Source organism: Rosa chinensis, chromosome 4, assembly GCF_002994745.2.
Source record: "Rosa chinensis cultivar Old Blush chromosome 4, RchiOBHm-V2, whole genome shotgun sequence".
Lineage (NCBI taxonomy): Eukaryota > Viridiplantae > Streptophyta > Magnoliopsida > Rosales > Rosaceae > Rosa > Rosa chinensis.
The window spans coordinates 15,715,632-15,737,444 of record NC_037091.1 but is presented as its reverse complement, the minus strand read 5'-3'; positions in this window follow the sequence as shown (position 1 = coordinate 15,737,444).

Genomic DNA, 21,813 nt, shown 5'->3' with positions numbered 1-21,813 from the left:
CCTTGATCAGAAATATAATAGGGTAATTACAGCTGCTACCGTATGAATTGTGGTTGCAGAAGTTGACGTTACGTTACGAGAAATTTAAATATAAAACAAACCGTATGCGACAGAGACGATGGCAACCGCAGTCTTGTACTCTTGTTGCTCTCTCTCTGCAGCTTTCAAAAACTACGGTGACCGAGGGCTCCCCTGTATGGTTGATATTAGGCCTCATCAACGGATCGGGTCGGGTTTCATTATAAATCGTAAGATTCAATCTCGTGTATATAAAGCGGATATTGCAGTCAATTTCAGGTCGGATCTTGCGGGTTTTATTTACAAAGAAATTTAAAAAGCATTTTGTAAGAGGATTTGGAACCTAACCTAGTCGAGAGCTCGTCCCCCACACCCGGTTCAATTTATTAAAATAAAAAGACAAAAAATACAAGTGTAGGGAATGAAGGACTATAACAATAGACCAAAATCATTCCCGATTACAACTTAGAAGTCGGAACAAAAGCAGATTATTAATACACCTTCAATTAAGGGTTGCATGCTTCATATCTGCCACCTGCAATGAGAAACCCAAAATTAAAAGCCAAGAAATAAATTGAACCCAATTCCTAAACAACTTCAATGCACAATTCATGCCTCCAAAAGCTAAACTGAACCCAATTCTTCAATACTCAATAAACTAAGCGCTTCCATGCCTTGGTTTGCTCTTTCTTGTCCTGCAATATTAGAGATTACATCAAAACAAGGAAAAAAGAGTATACAGAAAAAAGAGTCCTAGCTTCAACTTTAAGTTTTTATTTTTTGTTTTTAAGCATAGTCAAAAGTAGATACAACACTCAGCTTTCCTTGATTATACAGTGAAGAAGAACATAACCTCTATTTGAGAATACAATGGGAAACTGGAAAGGATCCAATATTGCTAAAGAAAAAGACTAGTCAGAGCAGCAAGGATCAAGTATATGAATTCTAATTCATAAAAACAATCTCTTTCATAATTTCACTATTTAACATACAAGTGTGAGGGGTACATATAACTAAAATGGTAAAGGAACTGGAGTTTGTAGAATTGCTGTAAATCCGTATGTAATTAGGATTCTTATTTAATTAGAATATCTTGTAATTATAGAAAAGGGTCTTTTCCCGTATACCCAAAAAGCCTTGGTATTTTTCCCAACTGCCCAACACTTTGGTATTATACTGTTGTTGATAGATAAAGACTAACAAGGATGGTTTAAACAAACAAATGCCTTTTGTATCCTATGTTGACCTTTGGATCCTTCTACCGTTCTATTCAACAAAAAAGGGAACAGTATTTAAAACGTCAAAACGAAAACAAGACTAGCCTTCAACATGCCACATTTCGCCTAACGACATCCTGTCTAAGCGGCTACTCACAGGGCGGAATCACTGCTGCTTGTCCTAATTTTTTCTGTTTCAAAACTGATTCTTTCAGGTGAACAGTAAAGTTTTTAGAACCTTGGATTTCCATGGGATGCATGCATTTTAAAGAGTAAACTAAGAATGACAAGCATAGTAAATTACAAATGACAATTATCATAAACTGATAATAACAAATGAACTAATAAAAATAAACTGATAAAAACAATATTGGTTAAAGAAGTGGGTGAACAACCATCTGAATTTATTCAAATATACATATAGTTAAAACATTCAGAGCCTCATTCTCAGGTAAACAGCAAAAGCTGTTTAGCTATTCATAAGAATGAGAACAGTTACTTACTTGATGAAAGCACACTACTTCACACCTAGACTGAAAGGGAAGCACACTGCTATTCTATTTTGAGAGAAGATTTTTCTGCTCAATATTCTATTCTATTTTTGAACTGCTATGTTTTTCTTTGAAGCTGCCTTCGAATGCCTTCTAAGAGAAGCTAAAGCTCCTTATATAGGGAGCGGAACTCAAACTAGAATTCAAAATACAAAAATATACAGATCAACTCCGTGACTCCTGCTTTTCTGAGTGCTCCTGCTGGTGGAGGTCGGACAGGGAAAAGCAAAAGTGGTTAGGGTGAAATGTTTTTCACTTTCTCTTTTTTGAAAAAGCAAAAGTATCTTTTGAAAAAGAAAACAGTTGCCTTTTGTCTTGGTGCTTTCTTCTTTCACCCGTGGTTTCACCCGTGATGCTACATATTTTCATCTGTTTCAGACTGGTGGCCAAAGACAAAGGAGTTGTTGTCTGCCTGGGCCATGCGAGTCGTTGTAGCATTGTCCTCGACGTCTGTATCAACATACATTTTGTGGTGGTTGTCATTTTCAAGCTTTTCCACCCATCGCATGCATGCCATTGTCGAGTCTATCTCTTTTCTGGTTAGAGATAGGAATAGGTCACTGCTGACTACGTCAGGCTTATCGTAAGCAGTGATGATTGTTTTCTCTCCTGCTGCCAGGAAGGTATTGCTGATATCTTCAGCGATGATCTTCTTCATGTATTCCAGGGCCATGGCCTTCATCCAGGGAATGCTTGAATTTGGTTGACCATTGTACCCAACACAGGCTGGTTGAAGATATTTCCTTGGGATAATTCTCACATAGTGATATGGAGAAATATATTCAACTTCATCGTTTGCCTTTTGGATCCATTCTGGAGGAGTGGATCTGAACTTCAGACGAAGCATACAGTCATTTCTTCTGATGTTTTTGACTGTGTTGACAATAATAGGCGACAAACCTTTCAAATCATCATTAGTCTTGGTCCATAGATTATGGACAAAATCATTTTCAACAAGCCAAAGCTTGTGTTCTTGGGGATGTTCACTCTGAACATTTACCAGGTATCTTCCAACATATGGTCCTGACACAATAAAGAGAGTTGGAGGAACTAGGTCTTCTGGATTATGTCTTCCTATCAGACAGTGGAATTCATGCCAGTCTGATTCATTGAGTGCCATGATAGGGACCCTAGCACTTTCAGGGCTTTCCAGGAAGTGAATTTTTTCTTTTCTGACAGCACTCTGCTGCGTATGAAGCTCTTCTCCTTGTGGCCTTCCATGCTCGTAGAGTTCTTCAGCTAATGCAAAGAGAGCTGGAAACATCAGACCACTGCTTCTTTCTTGAAAGGCAAATAAGAGATTATCCAGGATTGCCTTCTGGTGATAAGCTAGTCTCCTGCCAATCTCCTGCCAGTTCTGAACACAGGAGTATCAAAAGTTCTTAATTCATAATTAAAAACATTTATAACTCCACTTGGAGTTGGTCTGCTTTTTGGCAAAGCAGCAGCCATCAACGGTCTTGATGAGCCTTTACCGTCTGCCGTTTGAGACGGGCTAGCCAATCCTTTACCCTGGGATTGATCAGCTGAGGCCAAGCCTTTTGAGCTTAGCAGAAACCTTTTAAGGATTTTCTCCTTGGTTTCTCTTGGATCCTCTTCAGGTTCCTGTTCTTTCCCAGCTCTTCTGCTTCTGGGATTACAACCTTCGTCGTCTTCTCTTTGGCTGAACATTGCCAGTTCTCTGGTCAATGCGTCTAGAAGATAGTTCTTGTTACCTGCAATTAATTCAACAGTATAATCATATTGGTTAAGAAATAATTGCCAGTTTGCTAATCTTCCTCTGTCAGCAGCTTTGTCAAGTTTAAAATTTTTAAAATTCTTTACTCTGGCACAATCGGTGAGGACAGTAAAAGTTTTTCCAAGATGTGCTGGAGAATTTAAAATCGTTTTCTTGACAGCTAAAATTTCTTTTTCCCCTGTGGGATAATTCAGTTCTGCAGGGCTGAACTTGCCACTACAAAATTTGCAAATCTTTTCAATGTTAGTTCTAGGCGCTCTCGCCAGAACCACACTGGACCAGTAATTATCACTCGCATCTGTCTGGAGGATAATTTCATCATTTTCCTCTGGTTGCTGCAGAGGAGGGAGGTTTTTGCAGAGATTTTTTATCTGCTTCACGATCTTTTCATCATCTTCTGTAAAGCTCCATTTTCTTTTGGAACTTGTCTTAAGAGATAACACTGCTGTTAACCCTGAGATCTTGGGGATGAAATCTCTCCCATAATTTATGACACTAAGGAATCTCTCTAGACTCTTAGCATCAGGAATTCTGTCTGGGAACTTCCAGATCTTTTCAAGAATATGTGGTTGGAGTTTTATGACTCCATTCTTGATGTTTATCCCTAGGAAATCAACTTCATCGAGGATAAAGAAGATTTTCTTCTCACCTAGGATAATTCCATGCTGAACTATCAGCTTTACTACCTCATGGAGGTGTTTCATGTGTTCTTCTCTGTTTTTGGAGAAGACCAGGATGTCATCTATGTAGACGACGCAGAACTCCGCTACATGCTTGAAGATGTTGTCCATCTTTCTCTGGAAGATTGAGGGAGCTTGCTTTAGACCAAAAGGCATTACCAACCATTCGTAATGACCTTGTGGTGTTCCAAATGCAGTGAGAGGAATGCTCTCAGGATGAATCTTGACCTGCCAGAAACCCGACTTTGCATCGAATTTCGAAAAGACTTTAGCTCCTCTGAGCTGGTTGATCAACACTCTTACTTGAGCTATTTGATAACCGTCTTTGACAGTCTTCTTATTGACATCTCTGTAGTCAATAACCATTCTAGTTTTTCCTCGTAGATTCTCTGCATGATTTCTCACGTAGAATGCTGGAGCATGATGAGGGCTAGTGGAAGGTTGAATTAATCTCTTGTTCAGGAGATCTTCAATATCACTTCTGAATTCTTTCTGATCTTCCTCTTTGTACTGAGGAATGGCTTTGACATGACAGATGGCATTCATGTCGTGCAATCTCAATTCACAGACCACTGGGTCTTTTTCCCAAAACTTCTGAGGATTTGTATCCACATTCTGCTCGAGTAGTTTCTTGATTTTTTCAAGAGTGGGAATTTGCTGAGACTCAAGCTTGTTCTGAAAGTGCTTGAGGTTATGCTCATGGATGAAACTAGCTTCTTCATCTTCACTAGTTTCTCTTTCTTCTTCTTCAGAAGATTCTTCAACAAGCAATTCTTCTTGTTGTTTGATTTGGAGTATAGGCTCAAATTTGGGCTTGTAGGGGGTAAGATCACCACTATTCTGTTGCGATCTCTGATACTGAGTAGTAAAACCGAGACCTACCACACTTTTTGCTTGTGTGAGTCGGTCTGCCCAGAACACCCGTTCTCCTTTCCTGAAGCCTATCGCTTCTTCATCCTGAATGAACCTTTGTTGGAGAATATAATCATTTCCCAACAAGAAATCAGATCCTTGGCCTGCAGATTGCCAAACATTCTGGATGATGAATGTTCCTCCACCAATGGTGATATGAACATTTTTTGCTACTTTCTTCATGGTGAGATGGCTTCCATCAAATGTAAGGGCATCTCCAACAATGGAGTCAAAAGCCAAAATGACTAAGGGGATTTTTTTTCACCATCTCCAACCCAAATCAAAAGGGTGTCAAAATGGCTTTTGAGTCATACCTTGAGTCAAAATGACTAAGGAATGAAGGTAGAAAGCCAAAATGGCTTAGGTGAAGAAGGCTGGGCCCCACCTTCCACTATTCAAAATGAGCGGCTCTGAGTCACTCATCATGAATTCGATTCAAAATGGAAGGGTAAGATTAATTGATACCAAAAATTAAAAAATAAATATATAATTACTTAATTTCTAATCTAACAGTCAGAAAAATGCGATGAATTAAATTCAATGGCTAATAATAAAGTAATATAGTTTTAAACGAGAAAAACTTGAAAAAATAAAATAAAATTTTCTAAAAAACATTTAAACGACAATATATTATTTAAGATTATTATGTATGATATATAAATTCATATTGTAGTTAAATAATTATCTAAAATAATTAAAATTATGAAATGGGTATGACTTTTGACTAAAGAGGGTTGGAGATGCAAAATATGAATGAATAGTAATGACACTAGGAGTGTCAAATTTTCCAAATGACTTTGGTTTTTAACTAAAGGGTTGGAGATGCCCTAACACCAGTAGCTGACTTTTTCTTATCTTCTTTCCAGAGTTCATCTGGAATTGCAAATCTCTTTGCAACAGTAAATCCCGATCCATTATCTACAAAGGCATGTAGATGATATTTTCTGTGATCTGGGAATTTTAGTCCAATCTCTATGTAGTTGCTGTATCTACTGGTAGAGACGACCTTCGATTGATGAAGCTCATTTTCCTGAGCTTGTTCCGTTGGAATGAATGGTTTGCATTCTTCTTTTGGAACAATTTCTGGAGGGGGTGATTTATCAAAACTAGATGGTTTTGTATCATCCCACCCTGTAGGAATCATCTCTTTGATGTCTGGGTCACTGAACCATGATGGAGGGTCATATCTGACCTTATAATCAAACTTGCCAGATGGTTGGCCAAGTAGATCCCATGTTTCAGTATCCTCTTGTCGTTCTAAGAGATGAACTGTTTCTGGTGGTTTCACCAGTTCTACATTTTCTGGTATTTCAACCAGTTCAATATCTTCATCGATTTTTTCTTCACCGATGATTTCTTCCTTTATTTCAGAGGAAGATGGTTCCATGGTTTCCTGGAACAGAGTTTCAGCTTCTTTTGCTGCCTCTTTCGCCTTTTGCTCAGCGAAATACTCTTCATATTCTTGTTCAACCAATTGGCTGACTTTGCCATTCTTGGTTTTTCTTCTTGCTTCAGCTATGAAGCATTCTTTGTGAGAAGTCTTCTTAGACTCTTCACAAAACATTGGGAGACCATTCTTTTCGTGACAAAAGCAGAAGTCACAAACGAATGTACCAGGGTTCACTTGATAAGAAGACATGAAAGTTTCTGTCTTGCTTCCTTCCCAGTTTTTGATTCTCAAAACATTCATTTGTCTGGATTCGAAGTACTCTACTTCAGAATCTATCTCAGACTCTTCTGATGAATATTCTTCTTCAGACCAGGCAGAGTAAACTGACCTGTCGTCTTCTTCATCATCAGAATAGACTATCTCATAGCCTTTCATGTTTGCTGTTTCTATTATTTGCTCATATTCTTCAAAGAGAGCTTTAGTAGATCTTTTACCCTTTTCCGGGCATTCATTGGCATAGTGCCCTTCAGCTTTACATAACCAACATCTGCAAGCTTTCTTGCTTGGTTGTTTATGTTGATGAGTGCTCTTCTTTTTCTTGAAGAACTTCTTCTTGGCATCTCCATCTTGTGGCTTCTTGTAATTGGAACTTCTCTTGAATTTCCAATCCTTCTTCTGATTACTCTTTTTGAATTTTTTAGAGTAAAATTTTTCTTTTTCCTTTTTTTTGTGGAATTTGGATTCATGGCATCCCCAGTTTGTGGGCATATCCAGTATTCCATAACAGAAATTTTCAACTCCTTTGAGTTGCTTCTTAGCCATCTTAGCTCTAAGATTGGCTTTGCATTGCTCCTTCAGTAATTGCCGGATTCTGTCGGCAATTTCTCCAACTGAAAATCTTTCAATTGGCTTCTCAGCTATGCTTTCTCTCACAGCTGTTCTCCATGGTTCAGGGAGCTTTCTGTGCAACAGATTAACTAGATCAGTATTCTCTAGTTCACCAATTGTACAGTAATATTCCTGAAATTCATTCAGGTATTCTTCGAAGTATCTCATGTCGCAGATCTTGAGCGCATAGATATTCGACTTTGCCGTTTCTTTGGCTTTCTCACTCAGATTTCAGAGATCTCCACAGAACTGATCGTACAGGGGTACTGCAAAATCATACGGAGACTTTGAATTCTTGATCTCTTCAAGCCAGTCTTTTCCTCTGGCAGTTTCTTTGAAGGATAGGTAGTACTTTTTTGCCACTCCGGTAAGAGTAGTTTCATAGTACACCTGCAAATCTGATGCTTCAAATTTGCCAAGGGTAAGTGCAGAAGCCATCATCAGGCTATCTACCCATTGGTCAATGGTTTTTCTTTTGTCTAGACTCTTGTCTAGATTCAACCAGATGCCATAGTTCGTGATCGGAACTCTTGGCAGATTGTCCTCGGGGCCGAATCTTTGGGAATTTCTTTCCCCTTTTTTACCCGTGGGGGCTTTCTGAAATGGGAGTTTTGTTTCCCTTGTTTCTCTTTTTATGAAAGTTCTGGAGCTCTCTCCATCTTCCATTTCAAGCTCTTGATAAGGAAAGACTTTTCTCGTCTTTCTGATTTTGAATTCTTTCATTTCTTCGATTAGCTTTTCTAATCGTTCAGGACTTTCACAATTCTCAGCTTCTTTATAAAGATCATAGAGCTTCTCAGCTCTGAGCATGTGGACTGGTCTGTTCAGATCTGCTTCCAGATCTTCTTCTGATATTGGCTCTTCAAAAGTGGGTTTTGTACCACTGACACCTGCTTCTCTGGTGCTGTAGCTTCTTCTCAGAAGACTGTTGTTTATCCTGAGCTTCTCAGGACCGACATCACTTTTTCTGTGGTTGTCGAAGTTGAGGCTGATTTCTCCAGTTCTTCTACTCTCGTAGATCTTTGCTTTTGCACTTTCTGCTGGTAGCTTCGGACCTGATAATTTCCATTCAATAGGAAAAGTTACTTCATTCTAAGCAACCTTGTGAATCTGCTGTGAATGGTTCTTCTGGCTGGTGAGGAATCCAGTAGTGAGACCAGGGATGTTGGAAATCCGTGTCTTCGGCTCTACTGTGGTGCCCATCAGTTTGTAGTATATTCTGTATACTATCGCCAATTCTTGCATATCATTCTTCATTGATATGCCATCTGTCTTGACTCTCAGTTGGAGACAGTGGGCTGCATCCTTCAGGCTGGTTGAGAAGTTGGGGAAGCAGTTGAAATATGCTACTTGGTTGCACAGTGATGCTTCTAGAGTTCCCAACAAACTAGCTTGGAAGTCTGTCAGTTTGTTGTCTTGCAGAACACATAGGACTGAACAGTTGATGCCTTCTCTTGCCAAAAGTTTTATGCCGACTTGGACTGCTCCAATGTGCATAAATTGATACTTCTTTGCTTGTGCTCTGGCAACTTCAGCTGGAGTGATCATTAAGAGATCTGTCTCTCCTCCTGCTGTTGAGGGGGTTGTGAATTCAAGTAATTTGAAATGATGGATGTCCATCAGGTCAAATGATCCCCTTTTGTAGATCTGTTTGAAATCTAACTTTGGAATTGAGGCGTTTTTTACCTCTTGCTCGATTTCATTGTATTCAAATTCTTCAAAATTCAGGAGTTGTACTCCTTTCTTTTTCCCGAAGATGCTCATCATTTTTACATCTCGAGTATCCTTCGGCTTTTCATACCGAATACTAGTCTGACTGGTTCCAGAAAAATCATGTTTGGAACATGATTTGAGTCTGGTTTCTCTAATGGTTTGAACCCATTAGTCTTCTTTTTTACTGTAGGCACTTTCTTGTCCTTCAGTATAGAATCCAGCGTTTTTTGCTGTTCTTTGATTTTTCTACTAACACTCGTTAGTTTTTCTTCTTCCGTTTTTGGAAGTTCCTTGATATAATCCAGTTTGTTTTCCAATCTTTCCAATTGGTGGATTATAGCAGGTAGTTTTTCTAGATGATTTTGACATCTAGATACTTCTAGTAACAGCTTCTGATATTTCTCATCAGAAGATTTCAGTAGAGAATTTATTTTCTCTAATAACAATTCGGACATTGTCCCCATTAAGGAGGGGTTCTCCTTGAGCTATTTTACAAGCTCTGATACCAGTGAGGTGCGGATCTAACCAATGCTCAAATAATCAAGAGGTTTTTGTTCCTCTTCCAGAACATCTAGGAGATTATCTATGTCTTCTTCTATTCTATAGATTCTAGTCTGAAGTCTATAAATAATATCCCAATAATTGGGAGATTCTCTGTCGAGACTGTCTTGATAGAATTTTAGTTTTCTCAATTTTTTCTCTCTCTATATGCAATTCTTTACTAGTGTTTTTGCAGATTGCAATTAACTCAAGTCTGTCTACAATTGAAATTATGAATAGTAATTTGTACTGTTTACCTTTGAATTTAGAGGATGACTGTCAACTTCATATATATTCAATTAAAACTCTGATGGGCCCACCACGTTTCTTAAAACCTTTAAATAAACAATGAAATAGACAATAAAATTATATGAAAGAGACAGATGCATATGCAGACTCTGACAAACAAAGACAGCAAAGAAAATTGCTAAAGGAAGGAAGAAAGGGTACTAGTGGTAGAGATTTTGAAAAGATGGGTAGGTAGGAAAGAAAATGAGAAAAGCTTGTGTATGGGGGAACAAAAATAAGACACTGGGGTGTATGAGAAGTATTTTCCCGGATTTGGGGTGTATGAGCATTAACCCTATAGAAAATCCTGTAATTATAGAAAGATTGTTTCCTATTAGAGTTAGACTACTCCTTTGTACTTGTATATATACCCCCATTGTGGGATGAATATAATCATCGAATTAACCCTGAATTGAAGTATTCTTTTCTACTTGGTATCAAAGCAGGTTCAATCACTTGAACTTGCACTGCATCCTTTGAATCCTGAATCTCGAAGAACACCACAAACCGCTGCGTACCACCACCGTTGAAATCAAACCATCCCTGAATTTCAAACCACCATCACCCTACCTTTTTCCGGAAAAAGAAAAAGAAAAACTTTTTTTTTTTTCAAAACATTCATATCTATCTTGAAACCCTAGAAAATCCAATCTTGCGAAAATCCTGAATTCCTCAATGGTGCAATCAGAGAAATAGGCTATGGGGCATTTAGTAACTACCGAATTTTCTGTTATGGCTCAACGCAAACATGGTCCTCCTCCAGGCTTCTCAGGACATTCTCCACGCTGTCCTCTAGGTAAACCAAATTCATATGCAAACAAAAAGTGCATTATCTGTGGGGAATTAGGTCATAGTAAGGAGCGGTGCTATATATGAAGTGATTGGTTACCCTAATTGGTGGAACTTCACCAAGAAACCACGAAAGAATTTGGGTAAGGCCGTTGTTGCTATTACAGAGGAAGTTTACCTAGACAATGCCTCCGCTAATGTAGCGCAGTCAGGTATGAAGGGTAAGGTTACTTTCAATAGTACATGGATAATTGATACAGGTGCATCTGACCATATGACCAATGACCCTAGTCTTGTGAAAAACCTTAGACGTCCCCTCAAAATGTTGTCTCTACTGCTAATGGTACTCTAACTCCAGTCACCGGAGAAGGTTATATTGCTTTATTTGATACCTTAACTCTTGAATCTGTCTTAGTTGTTTCATCACTAATTTATAATATCCTATCTGTTGGTCAAATTATTTTAGCTCTTGCATGTATTGTGACCTTCTATCCGTCTTTCTGTGTATTTCAGGACATTCTAACTAGGCGAATTCTTGGTTATAGTGTTAGAAGGGAGAAATTATAATACCTGGATTTGACAGAGACTGGATAGAAATAGAAGCCTTTTTTGGGACAAGCTAATTAGATCAACGGGGTAGAGGATGCAAAGGAGGATGTATGGTTATGGCACCACCGTTTTAGTCATCTATCTTTTAGTTATCTTAAGAAGCTACAATCTCATTTGTTTTCCGTTGTAAGTGATTTGGATTTCCATTATGACATTTGTGAACTGGCCAAGAGTCACCGTAGCTCATATTCACCAAGTCTTAATAAAAGTCTTGTTCCTTTTCTAAAGATTCACTCTGATGTCTGGGGTCCTGCGAAAATTTCTTCTCTTTCTGGAGCTCGGTATTTTGTAACGTTTATTGATGATTGCACTCGCATGACATGGATGTCATTACTGAAGAATAAGAGTGATGTATTTAGGATGTTTACCGAATTTCACAAAATGGTGGCAACTCAGTATCAACAATCCATCAGAGTGTTTCAGTCTGACAATGGTGGAGACTTTGTGAATGACCCTATGATTGAGTTTTGCTGGTCACATGGAATTCGCCATCAAACCTCCAATTCTTATGCTCCTCAACAGAATGGTTTAGCAAAATAGAAGAACAGGCAGTTGATGGAAGTTGTTCGTGCTTCCTTGTTTGGCATGAATGTACCTCGGTCCTATTGGGGAGAAGCAGTGAAATCAGTAGCATATCTTATCAACCGTACTCCTTCACGAGCGATTGAGTTTCAGAAGCTTCATACACTTTTAACCATCCTTTCTATGCCTAATTTGGAGCCCCAACTTTCCAGGACAGATGCGGTGTAGGACCATCCCTTGAACCGAGCCAATGTCAAGATTTGTCGATCAAGATAGACACATCACGCCAAGACGTCAGCTTGCATCCCCAAAGTGACAACAACATCAGCTTGCATCCCTAAACGCTTCAATGCGTCCTGGAATATATGAAACATTACAAGCTGGCGAATTACCCATTGACTAGCCCAACTGTGATACACCCAATGAAGAGAATATAATTCAGAGTTCTCATCTGTCAGAGTTTTTCCCCCTCTCTACATCATCATCTAAAGAATCTGCTACGAATGTTCCTCCTCAGGTACCTTTAATTTCGAATGAATTATCTGGGGTAGATAATATTAATTCTAGGAAATCACAGAGGGTTATCAAGAAGAAACAATATGAGCCAGACATCAAAGCCAAAGCTAAATATCCTGTAGCTAATTACATGTCTAACCATAGATTGTCTGGGTCATATGCACTTGTTGTTGATCAATTATCTACTGTATCTATTCTTAGTAACGTGCATGATGCATTGACGGATCCAAAATGGACAAAGGTGATGAATGAAGAATTAGAAGCTCTTCAAAAGAATGCAACATGGGAGTTAGTACCTCTGCCGCCTGGGAAGAAGACTGTAGGATGTCGTTGGGTGTTTACTATGAAGCTTAATGTCAATGGAACTATTGATAGATATAAGGTGAGGTTGGTTGCCAAGGGATATACACAACGCTATGGGATTGATTATGAGGAGACTTTTGCACCTGTAGCAAAAATCAATAATGTCCGGATTCTAATCTCACTTGCAGCAAACAAAGATTGGCCCTTGCACCAGTTTGATGTGAAGAATGCGTTTCTTAATGGGAATTTGGAGGAAGAAGTATCATGGATATGCCCCCAGGTGTTAAGAATCACCCAAGTGACGTTAGCAAGGTGTGTAAATTGAAGAAATCTTTGTATGGCTTGTAGCAATCTCCAAGAGCTTGGTTTGGAAGATTTTCATAGTCCATGAAGCCCTTGGGTACAGACAGAGCAATTCTGACCATACCTTGTTTATCAAACACAAGAATGGTAAGATTGCAGCTCTTATTGTGTATGTTGATGACATGATTGTTACAGGTGATGATTCGAAAGAGATGAATGAATTGCAAAAGTATCTGTCAAAGGAGTTTGAAATGAAGGATCTGGGACAACTGAAGTATTTCTTGGGTATTGAAGTTGCAAGGTCTAAGAAGGGGATTTTTCTTTCACAAAGAAAGTATGTCCTTGATTTACTTGCTGAAACGGGGATGCTGGACTGCAGACCAATGGAGACACCCATTGAGATGAATCATAGACTTGTAGAAAGGTTGATTTATCCTAATCAAGTTCCAACTGATAAAGGGAGGTATTACCGTCTTGTAGAAAGGTTGATTTATCTTTCACATACTAGACCATATATTGCTTATGTTATGAGTGTTATTAGCCAGTTTATGCATTGTCCTAGTGAAGAGCATATAGATGTAGTCTTCCGTATTTTGAGGTACTTGAAGATGGCGCCAGGTAAAGGGTTACTGTTTGAGAAAAAAAGATGAATTGGAAGTTGTTGGATATACGGATGCAAATTGAGCTGGTGATAAAAATGACAGACGTTCTATATCTGGGTACTTTACTTTTGTTGGAGGGAACCTAGTCACTTGGCGTAGCAAAAAGCAGAAAGTTGTTGCCAGATCAAGTGCAGAAGTTGAATTTCGAGTATGGCACATGGAGTCTGTGAAATGTTATGGATCCATAATGTCCTGAAAGACCTGGGTTACAAGCTTAAAAGGCCTATGGATTTGCATTGTGATAATACAGCTACCTTGAGATTACACATAATCCAGTTCAGCATGATAGAACAAAGCATGTGAAGGTTGACCGTCATTTTATTAAAGAAAATCTTGACAGAAAGGTTATTCGCTTTCCATTTGTAAACTCAGATGAGCAATTAGCTGATGTTCTCACTAAAGGAGTGTCCAAGAAGATATTCGACAGCTCGATTGACAAGTTGGGCATGATAGACATCTATGCACCAACTTGAGGGGGAGTGTAGGATCGCTGTAAATTCGTATGTAATTAGGATTCTTATTTAATTAGAATATCTTATAATTATAGAAAATCCTGTAATTATGGAAAGATTGTTTCCTATTAGAGTTTGCCTACTCCTTTGTACTTATATATATACCCCCATTGTGGGATGAATATAATCATCGAATTAACCCTGAATTGAAGTATTATTTTCTACTGAGTTCACTCACATTGAACTTACGTCGAACACTTGGTGGGCATAAAAACAATCATTTTTAACAACTGTCGCAACACTTTCTTTGCAACCAAATTTCCACACAGTTTTTTATACAAACAAAACCAAGATCGTTCCTTTTCAACGAATATTTGAGAAGAATATAGTCACTCACCATAGTTGGTTTACAAGCAAATGGGCATCGTCGCGTCCATTTCTCCAAATTCCAAAACAAAGAGAGAAATATCAGTAAACCCAGTCAATTCAAATCAAACTAACACCATTATCAGTGGTAATTAACACCTAGAAGATGGACAATGAACAAAGAGCACTTACCCACAGAGTTAAATCTCTGCTAAGTTTCAAGTCTTTGCTCTCACATATGGATTTGTGAGGCGGTTGAGAGAAGCGATGTGAGTTGTGAGATGAGGAAGAGGAAGAAAAGAAAAATAGCGATGGAGGATGGAGTGCTTGAGAGGAGCGATGTGAGAGGTCGAGAGTAAGGATTGAAATATCTGCGATATTTCTAATATATCCCCCGATATCTCTCTTTTTGGACGGACCAATATATCTTACGGAGTTAATATCTTATCTTTTACTGTTTCCCCCGAAATTTCTCTGACATCATCAAATATTCCGGATATATTAGATATTTGGGATATATCCCTAATAAATGAAGAATATTGAGATATATCCCCGATAAAGTGAAGAAATATCTGTAAAATCAAATTAAAAAAGAAGAAGAAAAGACTCGGTAATTCTCTGAATGCAAATCTGTGTGAAAAAAGATCTCTTCAAGGAAAATCTGGGTGAGGAGAAATCCCCTCAAGGTGAATCCAGGTGAGGAGAAATACCCTCAAGGCGCGATTCTGTGTGAGAAGTTGTTCTCTAAATGCAAATCTGTGTGAGGAGAAATCTCCTCAAAGCGAATTTGGATGAGGAGTATTCCCTTTGAGGAAAATTAGAGTGAGGAGTGGAATTCAAGTGAGAGAAAAATCTCTGAAGACGAATCTGGACAAGGAGAAATCATGATGAAGCAATTTCAAAAAGTAACTCATTCACTTCATCGTTCTCAATTATATGGGATTGGCCTTTATCAGTGTTCTAAAACGCGGCCGCCCAGCCCGCCTAGGCGGCGCATAGGCGCTGGGCGGCACCTCTCCGCCTCGAGTAATGCATAATCGGAGCTTCTGGGCGCTGGGATTTTAGGCGGGCGCCTGGGCGGACTGGGCGGCTGGGCGTTTTCCTTTTTCTTTTTTTTTTAATTCGAGATACAAGACGTCAACACCCAATTATATATCAATTCCCGTACTCTCCCAGTATCAACTCTTCCTCCACCATCTCAACCGGCAGCTGCTTCAGCTTCTTCGCCCCTTCGCTCCACATCTCCTCCCTTAGCTTCTCCACGGTAAGTTCTGAGAAATTGATAATCTGGAAAAGTATTCATCTTTGCTTGAATTGATAATTTGGAATTGATAATCCGGTGGAGGCAAGAACGGCTTGAAGGTTGATGGCCATGGTGGTCGAGATTGACGGAATCAAATCAAAGATGAAAGAAAGAGAATGAATGGGTCTTGGTCGTTGTTTGGGAGCAAGAATGAATCTGGTGGTGTAGACGTGTAGTTGTGGGTGAGGTGAGTAAAAGAGTCGGTGGTTTAGATAAGAATGAATTGAAAAAGGAGAAATTGCTGGGTGGTGTGTTGGGTTTGCGTTGAATATGTCAATATGGAATTATGGATTAATCAAGACACATTAATCAAGATGTTATGGGCCAGCTCATTACCACAGGTGTGGCAAGTAGTAACTTTAGAACAGAAATATATATAATATTATAATAACATTAGTTATATGGAGACCGGAACTAGAATCTATTGATATAAAATATATATTTTTTAGAATATCTTTATTTATACCTTTTTTTAATTGAAATATTTATATTATAAACTTATATATCTTTTTACATGCTATATAAATAAATAAATAATTAAAAAAACAAAAACCGCCTAGGCGCCACCTAGGCACCCGCCTGGGCGCTCCTCCCCAGCCCACCGCCCGACTAGCGCCTAGCGATTTTTCGAACCTTGGCCTTTATTATATTAAAGTTTTAGACAAAGAGAACAGATTATTGGGTAATTTTCCCCTTATAGGGGAAACAGTCGGTAACTATAAAGAGATCTATAACTATCATATTCATCACTATAATTCATACTATATGGATCATATGTCTTGGTCTGATTATTGCATTTTCGTAGACCAGTGAGTGGTTTTTCAACCACCTAGTCTCTTTTTGGATGTAAAAGAAGTTGACATTCATATGTATTTATATGTAATTCCAATAGATTGACTCTTTCAAAAATGATATATTTTCTCTTATATCCCCGATATCGCCCTTTTTCAAAGTTCCGATAGATCTGTAGATACAGATATTTTAATCCTTGGTCGAGAGGAGTATGAGGAGCGATGAAGGTTTAGGTCGAGTTGTCGAGAGCGGCTGAGAAAGTGAGAGTGGGAACTAGGAGATCTTTTAGGTCCAGGTCTTTTAGTCTTTAGGTGGTAGACAGCTGGTATGCAGATCCAAGGGTAGGAAATAGATATATATATATATATATATATATATATATATATATATATACACACACATGTACATGACCGATCAGAAGCGAACGTCCGCAACCCAAAAAAGTGCGAACGTCGCTCCTCCGGCCTCAATCAGGCATCGATGGCGGCGTTTCTGTTGGCTGACGAAGGCTCTAGACATCCCAGACAACATAGCCATCAACGCGAAGGCAAAGGTGATCAGATTGTCAGCGATGCGCAATGAGCTTTCCTGAAACCATGGAAGCACCATCAAGGTCGACTTCGAACCCTTCATCGACGAGTCGAGCAGCAAGAAGAGAGTCGACATCGTGGCCTGGTTCCGTCCGGCACGAGCAGTGCTGCCCGTCGGCACCTGATGTAGCTCAGAGGAGCGTCGCCCGCACTTTTTCTGGGTTGCGGACATCCGCTTCTAAACGGCTCTCTATATATGTATATGTATAATATATATAATTTATTAATTTATGGGCATTTTCGGGCCAGACCTTGCAGGATTTTATGGGCTGGGCCTCACGGGTTTTTAAGGGTCTTTGGTGGGCCGGGCCTATGTATCACGCCCCGATTTTTAAACATAATTAAAAATCAATATAATCTCATAATTATATATGTATGATAGTTCAACCATCAATACAAAATACTTGGAAAACTTTTTCCTTTTAAACCAAGTACATACTGATACCTTGAACCCATTATGTCAATATATACTTGCTCCGTAGAGTCATATATTACACAAATTTAGGAATTAAATTGCCACAACAAAATAAAACATAAATGCTCCTTAGAGCTTACTACATAACGGAAGTTTTATCAACGGTAAAGTCACGAAATTGGATTCCTATAGTAAAGCTACAAATACAAGATCTCAGCTTCAGACACAATTATTTTGACCTGCAGGATTAATTCATACACCATTGAATAGTGCACCGAGTTGCCACACAACAAACCTGATAAGCTTATGAAAGCTCATATGAGTAACTCAAACACATCAATTAAGCAACTCACACCAATCACAATAACACCACCAATCAACTTAAGGATACAACTTAACCATGATTCCTTCCCACTTTCCAAGTCATTTCCTTAGAAGGAACAACAAAAGTCACCTTCGTGACAAAAACATATTATCTGATAACTCAACAAATCAATATGAAATTCAAAGTCCCTCACAGACAATAAAAGAAAGAATACTTTCAAGACTCTCTTTTAAACTATATACTTATGATTCTCAAGCAACCTCTACCATTACCCCCATAAGCTACAATGACAAACAGACTAGAGCTCTAACTGATTGTAACCAATTGCCCCGCCAAAGGCTTGGTCCTCCATTACATGCTTTGGTCACCATCTGTGACATTTGATTTTCAGACCCATCTGGTCTTCGAATCAAATGTTTGAATAAGTTGTATCCGACCTAAAAATGTTACATAAATCTAATAAAAGATTTCCCCTTCCCTGATCACTATCTGTGACTCTTGATACAAAGACTAGTATATTTAAAATAAGTCACGCTTGACTCAAAAATGTTACATCAATCTCAACACTTTTCAAACAATAGAAAACATCTTTTTCTACGATATTGTTTCCCAAAAAGTCACATTCAAAACAATAATATGAACACAATCATGCATATTGCTTCATCACACATCACATCACAAGAATACACACACACACACACACACACGTAGTCATTCGCTCAGGAAAACCACTAATACCAACTACAGTTTGCAGTTAAATAAAGGGCTAATTACTGTTTAGTACCCTGTGCTTTTGGTCCAACATCAATTCAGTCACCCGACTTCCAATTTAATCAAAAACACCCCCACACTATTATTTCTCCATCCAATAGGTCCATTCAGCAAAAATCAGTCAATTTCAGCTGTTTTGGTGCTGACATGGTGATCCAACTCAGCCCAGGTGGGGCCCACATCAAGGCGAATTGACCAAACTGACCCTGGCTCTAATCTAACACAAAGTTCTATTAAGCAGCCCAATTTCCTACAAAAGAAGACCTACATACAGCCCAATTTCCAGCCAAAGAAGACCTAAATACTTGTAAAGTTGTATCCTCCCGCCTAAAATAATGTATTTGCAGAATGGCTGATCAAAGTAATAACATTTGACCTGTAAATGTTCAAAGTAACAACATGTACTTCAAAGGAACAAATCTACATTTTTAATCAACATGCTATTGACTTGAAGCACCAATTCTACATTTGATCTTATAACATCAAACTTTCTCTAAATCCAACAAAATAAGCAGCCCAAATGTTTAAAACATCTCAAATTAATGTTTGCATTTCAAATAGCTCTAATCATCCTCCCAAAAAAATTAGAGCTAGCAACCTAGGTAGCATACACCAAGGTTGCACAAAAAATGTTAGGGCTTGCTTATCATTCCCCAAACTTCCTCCTACTTTCCCCCTTGCTTGGAATTCTACCTAATCCTTTGAGATGATATGCAAGGTGTTGGAGTTTGGCCTTTTGATGCTTTACTTGATGTCGGAGGCCTCGTGGTTGCTGAGGTAGATGTGGCAGCAACAGCAGCAGCAGCTTTGGTGGACTTGGATTTTGTGGCGGTAGCAGCAGCAGCTTTGGTAGAGTCAGCAGGGGCAGCAGACGCAGCTTTTCTAGATGCTTTCAATGCAGCCATCTTCTTCTACACTCACAAAAAAATCAGAAACAAGAATATAATTTTCAAGACATATATATCAAAAGCAAAGCATCACTAGCCGAATCACAGACCTATTCATCAACAAATACATACAAAGTTTACAAGCTAAAATCCATGTTTCATACCCTTTGATATTCTACCACTTTTAGATGGTTTTTCCTCAAGTCATTCTTACTCAATGGTGGCTTTCTTCCAAGTTTAGGCTGCAAAAAAATTATGGGATCAACCTTAAAACAGAAACATAAACAAGCTGCCCCATAAACAAAATAATTTGAAAAAGTACACTAAACATATGCAGAAAAAAAAATCAAAAATTACCTGGGCTTTTTGAGATGAACTTCCTTCTCCATTGTTGAGTTTCCTTTTCTTGTTCACATTTGCAGCTTGCTTATCTTTTGGTGGAAGATGTCGGTGACATGTCTTCACGTTGTGGCCAATTCTTTGACAATTGCTACACTTCAACGACCGCTGAACTCTTCCAAGCTTTGTTCCCTGTGCAGCCAACTTCTCCGATAAATCTCTAATCCTCTTTGTTCGTGGCCTTCCGGGCTGTCTAGAATACTGTGGAGGCAGAATTGGTGGTTCTTCACTCCTAGTCCACATCTCCATTCCGTTAACCGGCTTGATCAAATTGCTATAAATGTTAAGGTACGTCTTTTTTAAGTAGCAATCTGCAACAAAGTTTTCCGGATATGCCCTGTTGTTGTATATTGCTGAGACCGCGTTCTTGCATGGAACACCACTTAAGTCCCACATTCGGCATGTGCAGGTCCTTGCCGTAAGGTTGACCACATTCTTTGTTCCTTCAAAAGTCTCCACCTCCACTTGGTCACCACCATTCCCGATAGAAATGCAATCTGAAGCAGCTTTCATTTTGTTCTTTTCTAGTACTTTTCTAGGCTTGGGGCACAGATTTCCCACCATTGCTTGCATCTTATCCTTTCTGATTTGGTTTCTCTTCATTAGCTTCACTCTCATTTCCTTGAACATACTCACTGGTGGTTTTGCTCTAGCATCAAAAATGAACGAGTTGAAGCTTTCACATAAGTTGTTGATCATAATGTCACACTTCGACCAAGTCTCGAAGTGTGCTCTACACCAATGTTGTGGAGGCCTATCCTTATCTACAAAACAAGCAGCATCAGCCATTAGTCTTGATATGGGTCAACTTAGCAACAAAAAAAAAACAAAAACAAAAAAATCAGCAACTTTGTAAACTTGAAAACTTACGTGTCATCCATTTGTACGCTTCATTATCCAAAGCCTTCATCTCCTCCATTTCCTTTGCAAAGTAAGGAAGTGTAGTTAACTTTGCACATTTCCACATTTGATCCTTTAGTACCTTTCCCGGAAACAGCTTCGTAAAATTTGTCCACATATGGCGCACACAAAATCTAATCTTGGCGAATGGAACTACTTTTTCAAAGGAAGGGATTAAACCCTTTTGCTTATCGCTGATGAAAGCCCAACCTGCTCCATCCTCAAGTATACTCAGGTCTTTGCACAGAAGCTCTAGGAACCAAATCCACGAGTCTTTGCTTTCCATCTCCACCATTGCGTCGGCAATCACCCATGAAGTGTTGTTGGCATCAATGCCAACAGCTATCAAGAGCTGACCCCCATATGCAGATCTCAAATGGCAACCGTCTAGCCCAATCACAGACCTACATCCCGCTTTAAATCCATTTTTTAGAGCTCCAAGACAGATATACATCCTCTTGAAGATTGGAAGGCTCTCTCCCTTGCTGAAATCACATTTTATGTCAACGGTTGTAGAAGGGTCCACCCTTTTCAGCTCATTCGCATAATCTCGAAGTCTGGCATATTGCTCCATGATGGTTCCCTCCAACACCAAAAGGGCTGCTTTCTTTACTCGATAAGCCATCTTATTGGAGACCCTTGCTCTAACTTCTGAAGACATAGTTTGAGCCAAGGATTCTGTAACCGGAAAAAAAAAAATAATAAAATAAAATAAAAAACCAAAACAAGGATCGGTAACCATTGAAGCAAGCAAACAAGCAAGAAAAGTATTCCAAAACTGAACAAAACAAAACTGGACCATTTAAAATTGAAGCAATAGTTGGTTAATTACTCTAAAACAAGCAAAAATACAAACATGAAGGCTTAATCACTCCAAAACTGAAGCATTAGGTGGTTAATTACTCTAAAACTGTACAGTTGATACAAACATGAAGGTTTTAATCACTCTAAAACTGTACAGTTGAAACAAGCTT